We start from the raw sequence: 14784 nt of genomic DNA, 5'->3' as shown, positions 1-14784 counted from the left end.
AAAAATTAAAACCCAGGTAGTTATGACTAGATAGGTAGATAAGTTTATACTATCAAGTAAGAAAAATACAGTATTTCATGTTTCTATGGAATAGTTACAGAAACTGCTTATATATTTAGCCACAAATAGAAACGCAAAAAAGGAAGGAATTTTATAGGCCAAAATATTTGATTGTAAAATTAGGCATAAATAAGAAAAACATAAACAAAAAATGCTTCTCTTCAGTGGATTATGATGTCCTTTGATCATGGTTAAAAAGGAATATAAAATAATGAAAATAAAATTCTTCTGAAGTTTATGCAAGATATTAAAAACCATAATAATAGAATAAATACACTGTTAAGGAATGTATTTGCATACTGAAAACCAGTGAGAAAGCAATTGACTAGACATTTTAAAATGGATAAATATCAGGAAAATAAACCTTAAAAATAGGGTTAAATAGTAAAGATAAAATTAAAATTAAAAATAAATTAAAAAGCTCATTCTTACAAAGGTCTAATAAAGTGAATGGCTCACCTAAGCCTAATTAAGGAATAATTAGAAAAAAAATAAGGATATGGAAAAGATACAGAAGAGCACCAACTAAATAGGACTATTTTCACCAGTGAATTTTAAAATCTCTAGAGGAATGTATTATTTCTGACAAGATATGATTAATCTAAATAGTGATAGAACATGGAGAAAGCTTGTCAAAACCAGTAATTTCAGAAGAGATTAGAAAGGTGGTTAAAAGAGGCATTTTATGCCAGGGATTTGGCTCAGTGGCATAAGTGCCTGCCTTGCAAGTGTGAGGTTGTGAGTTCTATCCCTGGTACAAAAAAAAAAAAAAAAAGGAGGGATCTTAAAAAGAGACAGATCATGCCTATAATGCCTATATTATGGGAGGCTGAGACAGGAGGATCAAGTTCCAGCCAAACCTGGACAAGTAAATGATTTAGCAAAAACCTATCTCAAAATAAAAAAATTTTAAAATGAAGGACTGGAGTAATAGCTCAATGTGAAGGCCCTGGGTTCAATTCTCAGTACAATTTTTAAAAATGTCAAAGAGGAACAAATAGATTCCATATAAATTTTATATAATTTTCAAATATATTTAAATCCAATATTCTAAAGGCTACTAAGCACCAAAAAAAAAACACAACTCCTCCTGAAAATTAAAGGCATCGAAATGTGCATTATGAAATTGGAATAACCTTAGTAACAAAATTTCATTAAAATACTAAAAAGAGAATCTGTATAAGCCAAAATTGCTTCTCAATATGTGTGTCAAAATTATAAACAACTATTTTCATGTAAGAATCTAGCAATATATAAAAAGAATAATATCCTACATCAAATTAATAACTAAGTGATTACTAATGTCTTGTGAAGACACAAGAATTTTTCAAGGTTAGGAAATCTATTAACATAATTAGATGAATAAATCAAAGTACAAAAAAAACTATCTTATCATTGGATGGTGAAACAGTTTTAGATGAAGTTTGGAAACCATTCTTTATAAAAATAAAACTCACTGCCAGAACTGATTATGCATGCCTATAATCCTAGCGTGCAGAAGGCTGACGTAAGAGGATCACCATGGGTTTGAGGTCAGCCTACATTACATATGAGTTCAGGGTCAGTCTGAAGCACATAGCAAAACCCTGACTCAAATACATACATACATACATACACATACATACATCTCACTAACAAATCAAAAATTACATGATAGTCATATTTAAAATGACTTGATGCTGTGGATCTTTTATTTAAAATGACCCTTCAAAAATTTAAAAGCATTCTAAATGGAAAATATGAGGACATTGTAATTAAAATCCAGGGGATATGGAAAGTTCATTTATAATCACTATTCAAAATTGTTCTAGATGTTTTGACAGTTGGAATGAGAAGAATATGTTTTGAGGACAGTTAAAATCAGTACTTTTGTTCAATATACAACTATATACCTATAAAACCATGTGTCACTAGAAATAAAAAATGTAGAATCAGAAGTGAATTTGGTATTTGAACAAATACTAGATAAATACATAGGTAGCATGGGCAATATAGAGTACGAGCTGAGATTATGGGTCTGTTTGACCGTGCTTAAGTCCCAGCCCTGCTATTCATTAGCTAAGTGGCACATTGCCTAATCTTGGCCAAATAACTTGCTTGAATAAGTCACTTCCAAGTCTACTTCAGTTTTCTTATATGTAGATCATTCTAAAGTATAATGATAAGGTAAGAAGGTGTATATGAACTGCTTAGAATAATATTAATGCATGTTATTAAGTAATAATTATTAAACAATTATCGATTAAATATAGGAGTCAAGAAAAAAGTCCTATTGCAAAGGCAACAAATAGTAATATTCTTTGGAATGAATTTTACAAACGTAACATGGGACCCATATGAAGGCATATATAAATATTATTGAAAGACATAAAATAAGATCTGAATGAATGGAAAGACTGGATAGGAAGACTGAAATTATAAGCATGTCAGTTTGCACTAAGTGAACGCAAAGAAATCAAAGCTGTCATATAAAATCTCAGTGAGTTAGGGTTATTTTTAATTGGAATAAGTGATCTTGAAACTCATGTGGCAGAATAAATGTTTGAAAATAGCTTAAAAACATATTTAAAAGAAAAATAGCAAAGATAAAATGGCCTTATGTAATTTCTAAAGTATCATGAAACTTTCATAGTCACACTTATATTTTATTGACACAAATAATAATAATTAGATGGGTAAAATAGACTAAATTTTCAGAAATAGATCATAGTATATAGGAAAATTTAACATAAAAAGAATTTTTTTATTCAGTAGGATTTGATAAATGGTGCTGGCACAACTGGTTATCCATCTGGAAGAATATAAAATTGGACCCATATCTCTCAGCATATTCAAAAATAAATTAAGATGGATTAAAGACAAATGTAAAAAATAAAGCAATAAGGATTTTAGAAGTTAATTTGGGAGACTGAATAAGACAGGAATGATTTGAACCGTGAATAGCGGGAAGCTCCAAAAACTGTGACTATAGCACCTTAGAGAATTATTTTCTTACAAATAATTCCAGAGGCAGACTATCCAGGGATCAAAGATGCCACCAAGGACCCAGGCTGCTTCTGTCTCTTTGTTCTCAGCCTGTAGCATGTGGCTTTTGTCCTGTGGCTCCCCGGGTGGTAGGTACACTTTCATATTCTTTCTGAAACAACAGTGAACCCAAGGGCGAGGAGGCCTCTTCTCTACATTGGACTGTGTCTTTTTACTCTCCGGAGACTTCTTCCTACCACTCCTTTTTCAGAGCTGTCATACAGGGCCGTTCTTGGCGGCATGAGAGGAGGAAGCATGTACTATTTTTGCTTTCCAGTCTTTCAAACAGAAGATGCCTAGGAGAAAACGCTTCTGTATCTACACAGCCTGTTCCAAGGACTCTGAATCCATCCAGGAGTAGAGGAGACAATTTTAATGACAACAGAAAACAAAAAATAAAAGGTAGACTTAAATGATTATGTTTATTTAAAACCCTTCATATTTAAATTAAAATATCTAAAAACAAAATCACTATATTAACAAATATATTTCTAGTCCATGTGATGTGTGAGATTTAAATATATATAATTATATATATATATATATATACATATATATATATATATAATATGTTGAGAGACTTGCAAATTGAAAATGGACAACTGAAATGGAAATAACATGAATAGACATTTCACAAAAGAAAAATTCAGATGGTCAGTGAACACGAAAACATACGTCAGTTTTCCTATTGGTCTAGGGAAATAGTAGCTAATCCCAAATTGCTCAGCCGCAGTATACAATTCCTAGTATTCACTGACCCTCACGACCTTAATTGTCCTTCAGGATCGCCAGTGATTTGCTTGGGATGTTTCTCCTGGTGCAGAGCAGAGCAGTCATGGAGAGACTCCTGTGTGAGAGGTCTCCATGGCTGAAATTAGAAGCACACGTTTCCGAAGGGACAGTGTCATACATGAAAGTTGTGTTCCACAGTGCTCAGGCTCCAGCTCTTTAACTGCATACAACTTAGTGACCTATGTTTTCCATCCCGCATCTATACGTTGTTTTCATGTGAAAATATATACTGATCATCATCAACTTCTAAACACAACACATTTCTTTAGAGTGAGGACGTTCTTTACATTTATGAAATCCAGTTTAGGAAAAAAGCAAAATAGAAAAGAAGCAGTTTAGGAAATTGTACCCAAACACTCTTATAAAAGCACGGGAAATATACACAACACCCCGGCATGGTGGTGCATGCCTGCATTCCGAGCACTCAGGAGGCTGAGGCAAGAGGATTGTTGCAAGTTCAAGACCAGCCTGGGCTACAAAGTGAGCTTAAGGTGGCTTGAACTGCATAGAGAGACCCTGTTTCAAAAAAAAAAAAGAAAAAAAAAAAAAAAGGAGGTACACACAACAAAAATTTAGCCATTGAATTACTGACAACAAAACAAAACCGTATAGGAAATAAAAGAATAAACAGCAAAATAGAAACAGAAATTATATAGAGAGTTGGTCTTGCAGAAATCCCAATTTTAAGTCACTAAAAGATCAAACACAGAACATAACCCCTGCTTTGGAACCACAGCAAGTTGGTTGTACACTTTAAGAAATGCAGAAGAAAAACACCCTTCCAGACAAGTCAGCCGGTTAATGACCATGCTATCCTAATGGTCAGCTTCCAGTTCAGAATGAGCTCTAGACATGGCCTTTAGGGGAGGAGTTTGACCAGGAGACAGCATGGGAGTGAAATATAAATAAAAAATACCCATGCTCGGGGTATTTTTTCCTTCTTGTTAACTCTTTTTTTTTTTTTTTCTTTTCACTTTGGTACCGGGGGTTGGACTCATGACCTCACATTGCCAGGCAGGTACTTGCACAACTGAACTAAATCCCAGCCCCATTTTTTCCTTCTTTGACTCGTGGTCTTGTTGCTCCCTCCTTGGCTCAGGGTCCTTGTGCTGCCTCTTTCTTGCCTCTGTGAAGCATTCTTGGGTTGAGGGACATTTAATTTTAATAAACTTTTAAGCCATTGTTAGTGAGTCTTTTAGAGCTAAGTCCATTTTATAGGGGAGGAAAAGTGAGACCTAGAATTGTAAAATGCTCACACAGTCAAAAACTCAGTGAGCTCCAAGTCCTCGGAATAACCAACATCACTCTGAATTATTTTTCTTCTCTATTCTTCCATCTTTCTGCTTGCCACTAGAAAACCACAATAAAAAAGTTAACATGTTTTGGAATATCTTCACAACCTTGGCATAGGTGAACATATCTTGGCAAGGGTATGGAAGGGCTAAATTGAACAGAAAAACTTGATAAATTAGACTTCATCAAAATTTAATAGTTCCATTTATCAAATGATATCTACAGGAAGATGAAAAGGCAAGTCTCAAGTCTAGGAGAAAATTACCTATTTTTCTATGTATGTACTTCTCCATGTCTTTGCATGTGCAATAAGACATAAAAATAGCTCCTAAAAATTCATAACTAAAGAGAAATACTGCAATATGGCAATATAATGTCACTTTAAAGATACACAAAGATACATATGTCTAATAAGCACATGAAAAATGCCTGCTAGTGTATCATTAATCATCAAAGAAATGAAAATTAAAACCACAGTGAGATACTACTCTTTACCCACGAGAATGCCAAAAATTTGAAAGATCCACTGCATTCAATATTGGTGAAGATGTGGACAACTGGAACTCTTATGCATTACTGATAAGAGTATGTAATATAAAATGGCATGTCCATTCTAGAAACTAGCAGCTTCATAGATAAAGTTAAAAGTAACATCTCCCCCTTGACCCAGAAATTCTAAGTGATTACTCAAAACACATGAACACGCATGTTTATTGCAGCTTACCTATTGATACCTACAGCAGCATGAAGAACCTCAGCAACACGATGTCAATAGGAAGGACCCAGAATACATACATACTGTATGACTCCATCTGTATCACTTTCAAAGAAGAGACAAAACTAATCTGTAGTGCAGTAAAGCAGAGCAGTGGTTGCCTCTGGGGAGGGACTGCTGGGGCGCAGGATAGCATGGTGAGTGCGAAGGAGATATGCCATATCTACTTCAGGCTTGTGGGTAATGCGTTTCTTAAAGCTCATACATGTGTCTGCTTTAGATCTGCATACAATATGTACCCAAACAGTGATATAAAAGCAAAACCATGTTCAAACATCTTTAGCTGAATGTGGCAAATTTGGGGTTTGTATTTTTCCTTCACGCAGCTTCAGCCAGCCTGAGATTTCATTTGGTGCCAAAGGCAATCAGTCCCGTGGTCTCTACTGAGCCATAACCACAATGTTCTCTTATGATCAACCCTGCTGCTGTTGTGCTGTGAGGTTTTGCTGGATAAAGACATTTTGCCCAGCAAGATAATAACATATGTGACACATTCAGGGCTGTGCTGAGAAAATGAAGAGTTGGTGGCGTGCAGATGGACCCATGCCTTTAGATATTTTCATTAATTTCCAAATAGAAAAAGACCTCTTCTCAAATCTCAGATATAGGTTACTTCAGCAGGAAGTTTCATTACTAGAATATTACTAAAATAATAGGTAATTTTTAAATGTTTCTGTGCACTGTATGTTCCAGATAGGTCAAAAGAATTGAATTCATATTTCTTAACTGTAGAATGTTAAGGTTATACAGTGTCACTAATCGCATTGGACAAGTATAAAAGTAGTATTACTCTTTTGATTAAAATACTAATTTTGTGAATCTGCACCATTTTTATCTTGCTTTGGAAGTTAAATGGAATCAATTAGTTTTTTATTCCTTTTATTTTTATTTGTATTTTTTACACTACAAAATATGTTAAGCCTTCAGACATTTTGGAAATTGTGAAAGAGGAAGATTGAAGAGCCAAGAGGAAAATGCTTTTAATTTTAAAGACTGAAATTTGGTTTAGTCTTGGATGCCATTATAGTGAATAATGGGAACTGATCCTAGACTTCAAAAGAAATATGACCATATGGTCTTACCATTCAGCACTTAATGCTGCTGTGAATTTCTAGTTAGACCCCAAAATTTTCATTTCCCCAGTGCCCCACCCTCCCTTTGTCATTTTACAAAAATGAAAAGAATCTGAAGCCCCTTTTTCATGTTTTCTGAAATACTAGTGCTGAGAAAAGTTAATTTTTATGAAAATAGGGTTTTATAAGAGACAAAACCCAGAAACATTAATCAGATCCACTAGGCTAATTACTGCAAGTCCAAAGTTTATTACTTTTAAATATGAACTGCTTAAAATGATTCATTTAGAGATCAAAATGATTAATCCTTCTCAGTCACCATAAATGTCAGCGGCAGGATTAAAGGATTTAGATGGTCATGTTTACTCAACCTTAAATTTCTGTACTAAAGACACAAGTTAAATAGCTCTGGTTTATCATTGTTTCATGTTAATGTTTTCCTCTTAACTCCCTCTTTTAGCTCCCCTGCCTAACTGATTGTTAACTAATTTTGGCTGTTAAGTAGGCAAGTGCTTCTTTCAGGCTGGCAGCGGACCTGCTTTGTAGATTACCTACCAGAAGGTGTGAGGAGATAGATGTAGCTTACAGCCCTCCTCGGGACACAGTGGGGGTAATCCTTTCCCCCTACCTCGGCCTTTATTGGTCTGATGTCTTGAGCCTCCAGCTTACTGCTAAACTTGTATCCAGTTCCTTGCCACGTTGCCAACTTTGGATCCACATTGTGATTCACTGTGGTGCTGCTTCAGTCACAATTATTAAACACCTGCTGCTTTATGCCAAACCATACGCATATTTATACCGATGCCTACTGCACTTTGACTATCAGATACCAGCAGATATGTTGTAGGTACATTACTATCTCTGGGTCTTGGGTTGTCTTAAAAAAAAATAATTACTAAGTAAAAAAAAGAAGCAAATTCACTTTCAAAATGCTTTTGATAAAAGAAACATTTTAAAGTGACTTCTCTAATTACAAATCATTGCTAAAATCACTTGTTAATGGCTGAGTGTATAAATCTTTTATGATACAGGCTTAAAAGATGTATTTTATTTACAAATCAGTTGACTCACAACCTAAGTTTTCTCATTTCTGTCACCACTGAGTGTCTGTATGTCCCTCCACCCCTGAAAGCCTCATTAATCTTATTTTGAAGAAAGTGCATATTCTCCAGCCAGGGCCATGCATTCTAATCCTGCTTTCCCTGCTTGCAAGTACACCTAGAGCTTTTCCTTAGCACACAGGTTTATCTTACTGCCCACCTCAAACTTCTACCATGGTAGCTCATTCACAGCCACATTCATTGTAATTGTGGAGAGTGCACCAGCAATGGCTTCCATTGGATTTTATGTCTGGAGTAATAAAGTGAATTATGCACGTGGTACACAAAAATGACTTTTCAGTGTTCTCTGAAAATTTGAGATTATTTGTATGAGGTCAGAAAGGTGTCCCACCTTTTCTCACCTATCATAAGGGCGTCTAGGACAGTCCTATAACAAAAGTTGCTAAGAGTAAGAGCAAAGAATAGAAATTTTTGTAACCAAGATTGTATGTGACACAGGAGCCTTCAGAAATGAAGACCCAGATACCTAGGGAAAGCAGTTTTTAGGATTTGGTTTGATGAAAAGTGGATAGCTGTGTAGTAATACACGATTTGACAAAAAACGTATGCGATACAAAGGTGCTGGACTGAGGGAGGAAACCCAGTGGAGCCTTGCCAGGCTCTTTTGGCATTCTTTCCTTGCCTGTGTGGCATTCTTTGCTGCGGATATGTAACAGGATCATCTAGGGGAAAAGGAGAGAGAGAGAGTAGAGTGATCTTTCCCAGCTCTAAGGCTTGCTTTGGGAGAGTTTCCAGTATCCAGGACCTATCTTGAGAAAAAGGAATTCTGGTTTCTGTGACTCACTTTGAGGAGGGAGGAAAGCAGGGTAGAGGAGGACAGGAGAAGGTCAGAGAGACTGGGCTTCCTCTCATCTCCTTTGGTTCAAACTTCTCGTAATGACTGTACTTTGAGGTATTACTTTCTAAACCCCAACATTAAGATGTGGTTTGGGATATTAATAACATATTAATAGAGACATTTAGCAAGTTGAAAATATTTCTCTTTTACGTGCAGAGAAAAATAGAGTAAATATTTTCAGTTATTCTCTTGGCCTTAAAGATAATATTTAAAATGTAGTTTTACGAAGGGCCTACAGATCAGTAGAGATTTATATCCTCATTGAAATTCCTATTGTGATTTCAAGGATAGGTGTTCTGTTGCAACGGTGATGGATTTTGGAGAGTCCTATAAAACAGACAGCAGGAAATACAGTTACATATATTCCTGTCTGATCCTCTTACCATTCCACAAGCACAGCCCCAAAGGGAACTCTAGTGAGATGATGGGGATACTGATAGCACAAGCACCTAATGAGAACTGTTGGCAGGGCTTGTAGTTCCGTGTTTTGCTCGGCCCGTGGAAGAATGAAATTCAAAAAGTAATTTCATTCAAACTCACAACTAAGAAAAATAGTAAAAGGCAGTGATAGATTATTTTTATTTCTGTGTATTTTGCACATGTTGGTTAATCTATCCTTTTCTCATACCTGAATTTGGCAATTAACCCTTGGAAATAACTATAAGGGAAGGATTGAAATGGAGCAAAAATGTCTTGCTTATCTCTTACACAGTTTCATTTCTTTATAATAAAGAATGAAAGTTTTTAAATCCTAACTTTCCCAAAAGAAATATATCAACTTTCTAATTATTGAGTGGGAACTATCAAATAGCAAATCAAGAAAATACAGTTTTAAAATAGGTTGGCATTATTTTCCTTTATTTTTTAGATACTGAATATTTATGTATCTGTTTAGAGTCAGGGTCTCACTGTGTAACTTAAGTTCCAGATCTTCTGCCTCTGTCTCCCAGGTGCTGGGATCACAGGCCTGGACATCACCACTGCCTTCACTTCTTGTATGTGTATTTATTTATTTTATTTTATTTTATTTATTTATTTATTTATTTATTTATTTATTTATTTTTAGTACCAGAAATCAAACTCAGGACCTTCCATTTGCCAGGCAGACATTTATGCTGCTGAGCTATACCTCCAGCCCTATTCCTTGTATGTCTCAATTATTAATATAATTATTAAAAGTGAAATTTGAAACAATAAAATTCAAAATAATTTCCTCCTCTTCTAAATGAACCATAATAAGAATTACATTATCCTTCTCATCTTTATTCATGTTCAAACCATAAGCACTTATATAATCTGTTGGTTCTTTTCCTTGATTTCCAAAAATGGAATCATACTATACACACTATTCTGGAACTTACATTTTTAACTTAAAATATACATATTGGGCTTTCCTCCAGATCTGAAAATATAGGTCCAAACTCATCCTTTATGCTAGCCGCACAATGTTCCAGGGCATGGATATGTAACTTATTCAGCCATTCCCTTACTGGTAAACATTTGGGTTACTTAAATTTTTATAATAATGTTATAGTAAACGTTTTTGATGTATGTATGTTAGAATCCAGTGACTTTATTTCCACAGGATATAGTCTCAATACAGTCTGAGTTAAAGAGCATTCATAATTTTAATGGAGAAATACTTTATAAGGAATAAAAGCAGCATCATAAAAGATAAAAGCTGGGCTAATACCTCTCCGGAGGCTGAGGCAAGAGGATTAGTGTGAGTTGTCAGCCAGCCTGCACACATAGTGAGACCCTATCTTGAAAAAAAAGGATAAAGAAAAAAAAGATAGAATAAAGTAATAATGAATTCCCAAAATAGGCCCACAGAATCAACTGCTTTTAGAAAGAACAGTTTTCTGAATTGTCCCCTAAATTCAGTACCAATGACCTATGCTCCAAATACTCATTGCAAATTCCGGGTCCTACTTTCAGTATGACATAAAAGTGAACCAACAGGGTCTCACATTGTTGGTGAGAACGTGAAGAAATTGGAACCCTCATATCATACCAGTGGGAATGAACTGGTACACGTGCTGCGGCAAGCAGTCCGACCATGCTTCAGAGAGTGAAGCACAGGGCAGTCAGTGGCCCAGGAGTTCCTCTTTGAGGTATATATCTAAGAGAGGTAAAAATATGTATACACACAAAGCCCTTCTGCATAAATACTCCCAGAAACATTCTCATAATTCTCCGAAAGTATCCACTGACTAAGGAATGGATAGATAAAAGATGGTGTATCCATGTACAGGAGCATCATCTAGGCCTAAAAAGAATGAAATGCTAATATGTACTACAATATGTTTGAACTTTGACAACACTGCACTAAATGAAAGAAGCCAGTCACTTATCTTCTTTATTTGTAATGTCCCAAATCACCAAATTGATAGTAACAGAAGCAGATTCATAGATGCCCAGGGCTGCGACAGGAAGCAAGTAGGGGGAAAATGGGAGGTAACTGATACTTAGGAGATTTCTTTCTGGGATGATAAAAATACTCTAAATTGTGGCCATACTTGCAGAACTATGAATATACTAAAAGCCATTATACACTAGAAATGAATACATTTTATGGTGCATGAGTTATAGCTCAGGAAATCTGTTTATTTAAAGAGAAAAAAAGAGCCCAGTCATTATGGCACATGCCTATAATCTAGAAGTTAGGAGGCTGAAGCAGAAGGATTGCTGGAGGGTCAAGCCCCTCCTTGGCTATGTAGTGTGTCTAAGGCCAGACTCTGCTCTAGAGCGAGATGCTACCTCCAAAGGAAAAAAAAATCTAAGAGAGATAGAGACAGAGACAGACAGAAAGAACTAAATCTGGGTATTAGAGCAGTCTAGACACGAGGGGTGCTGAGAATGCCTTCCTCTCAGGGTACATTCCTCACCCCATCCCATTCTGAGATCGGTCTGTTATAAAATTTTTCTTTCCAGCTCTTTTAAGAGATAGTTGATGGCGTTCCCATTGGTGAATGTTGCTCTGACTGCAGGTTTGGGAAATCCCTGTCTCCTCTGACCGGCTCCTAGGCACCCTGTGAGAAAAAGGCCGAGTATGGGGACTACTGCATTTTTCTGATCCCCTTCTTTATGAAACGGATAGCTGTGCTATATGTTCACCTCATCAGAGGTATTCGTTCTTACACTATCCTTTTGCCTTTTGCCTGTCATTTTTTAAAATGTAAACTTTTTAAATAACACAACCTAGCTCAATCATGTTTATTCAGTTTTTCTTTTATAGATTTTCAAATTTATGAGTGTCATAAAACAAAAATACCTAACCCAGTCCAAGCTAACCTTGCATTTTAATCACAATGAATTCCACCCTCAGGTATATTTTGTTCCTGCTGCAATTTATTGTTTTGGTACTGTTTCAAATTGTAATGGGAAACTGTGCTGTTGGCGCTGCTGATCAATGTTACCAAAATTCAAAGTGCAGGAGATAAATACTTATTTGCCCGTCTTAGCCGGATAGAATTAAGACTGGGAAGGGCAAAAAGAAAAGTTAAGGTAATGGTGGTTGAATAAGGCTTTTACAATCTAAGGAAATCAGGAAACATTAGAATTTGATATCTGGCCTATTAGTTGAAGCTAAGCAGGGCTGTCTAGAGTTTAACTTGGTCCCAGAGATACCTTAGCTGCCCTAGTCATGCCCATTTTTCTCCTACTTCTCTACATCGCCTTCAGTCTTTCCCTGAACCACCTCGCCTAGCCGTCCCAAGTCTCTCCTTTATTCTTTGTTGCTACCTCTTTTTCCAGTCAGGAACTTTTCTTGTCTCCATCTTCTCGGAATTTGTCTAAATTGATAGTCTAATCTATTCTACTTCAATGGCTAGATCTCCCCAGGGGGTTTGCATTGAAATGAGAGATTCTAAGATCAAAACTCCTTAACCAAGGAGGAGAAATGACAGCAATAGAATTTAAAGCATTGAGACAAATTATGTGGGCAGTTGTTTCAGTAAAAGGCAACCTCGGTAGTGATGTGTCTATTTGCAAGTGATTGGAAAATGTTTCTTTCTCCATCATCAAATTATGCGTTCTCCAGTAATTATGATTGTTTGTCAAGGTGTTTATTTGAAGACATTTTCTCCACATTTACTCAAATCATCTCTTAAACCATGTCATGAAAATTCCAAAAGATTAAAAATAAAAAATAGCATGATGAAGTGATTTGAACAGAACAAGTGAGCGGTTTTCAACTAAGTCCACCTGAAGCAAGTATCGTGTCCCCCCCTCCCTGGCCTGGAACAAAAATAAACTTTTATATTCCGCCAAGAACGCTCCTGCTTTCTAGTTTACATTTCAGAAATAGTGATGAAGAATTTTGAGTCACTGTGGGACTCTGCCCTAGAGGGTCACGTGGCCTGGAGTTTGGGGGTACAGAGGAGTTCACAGGGGTGATGAGCTAGCCAATGAGCTGCAGAGCGCAGTGTTTCTCTACCTGGAAAACAGAGATTGCAGCGTTCTGCTTTCTTTCACCTCATAGATTTTTGCAGCAGGATGGCAATAGCATGAGAAGGCAATAACTTGGAAAATGTTTTTAAGTTATAGCTCAGAGATTAGAAAGAAAATTATATAGCCTTTTAACTTCTCTTTTTTTTTTCTGAATGTAGGCATCTCCCAAAATAGGAAAGAAAAGCAGAGAATCCTATCATTTATTTTTTCCTCTTGTAACCAAGTACTTTGCATTCTTATTTTGAAAACTGCGTGGACGATGGTGATGTTTAAATGCTTTAGAGCACACCTCGGTTTTAAATGTAGCGTATAATAACAACGAGTAAACTCTTCTACAGCAATTCCGTTAACTGTCCATGATGACAATGACCTCATTTGAATTGGCTTTCATAAGTACAAGTCGCATTAATTCTTTAAAAATATTGGCAGGGCTGCATCTTACCTCAAAGAACTTGCACACTTGCTCACTATTTCTCACAATTCAGTGAGTGGCCGCTTCTCTCTCTCCCTTCCTCACAGCCTCCTGCCCTCTCTCTATCTCTATCCATCTGTCCCCTCCTCCTTCCCTTTCCCTTCCCCCTCCTGCTTTCTCTGACTTGCCTTTTGTTTTTTCTGATTTGCTTTTTAGTTCAGATGCTTATTCACATCTCCTTGATAAGCACAGTTTGATTTGCAGCTAATTGTAGCAACTGATTTTTCATTATTTATGAGTGTCATTGTCAGAATCCATTTGGAAGTCTAACTAAGATAAAGCTGATTCCAGCTTCTGATATGACCACAGCAATAAAGCAATTAACCACATTAGTTAAAGTGTGCTGAGGCCTGGGGGCTGCTAAGATCTTTACAACCAAATATTTACTATACTGTGCATTATATTTGACTTATTTCCTAGAAGAATCAACAGATAATGTATAATAGCCACTTTAAAAGTATGTAGCATAGGTTTCTCATACCAGTGAAATAACTTTAAAATGTTTGTAGAATTAAGACATAGAAGTAGAAAAATTAAAAGTATACCTAATATAAATGCTTAATATTTGATTATTAAGTAGATGTATCTAAATCATCTTTAGACACTACTATTCTTTATATGTATTTTGATTCTGGTTGGTACTTAAATCTCAATTCTACCATGTCAACGAGATAAGAAATGAAAGAAATATATATATATATATATATATATATATATATCCTATAAGCAAACATTTTTTCTCAATCTCCACATCCATAAAACATATGGAAAATTTCAAGAATAAATCCAGGAATGGAAAAGTCATTAATAACAGCAATCATTTTAAGGTGTCACCTAATTTAAACACTCTTGCTCTAAGTTATTGCAGTGTCATGAGTTTTATT

The 14784-nt window shown here is 35.7% G+C and overlaps 1 protein-coding gene across 19 annotated transcripts in view; it reads left to right on the top strand.

Annotated features, from left to right (window-relative positions):
* Window positions 1-14784, top strand: part of Tenm3 (teneurin transmembrane protein 3) — a 2467413-nt gene that overhangs the window by 2032722 nt on the left and 419907 nt on the right. The window lies entirely within an intron of this gene.

The sequence above is a fragment of the Cavia porcellus genome, unplaced genomic scaffold (genome assembly GCF_034190915.1).
Source record: "Cavia porcellus strain 051 isolate PalLab524CR breed Dunkin Hartley unplaced genomic scaffold, mCavPor4.1 scaffold_24, whole genome shotgun sequence".
Classification (NCBI taxonomy): Eukaryota; Metazoa; Chordata; class Mammalia; order Rodentia; family Caviidae; genus Cavia; species Cavia porcellus.
The sequence above is the reverse complement of the archived record's forward strand: the minus strand, read 5'-3'. Positions and strand labels throughout refer to the sequence as shown.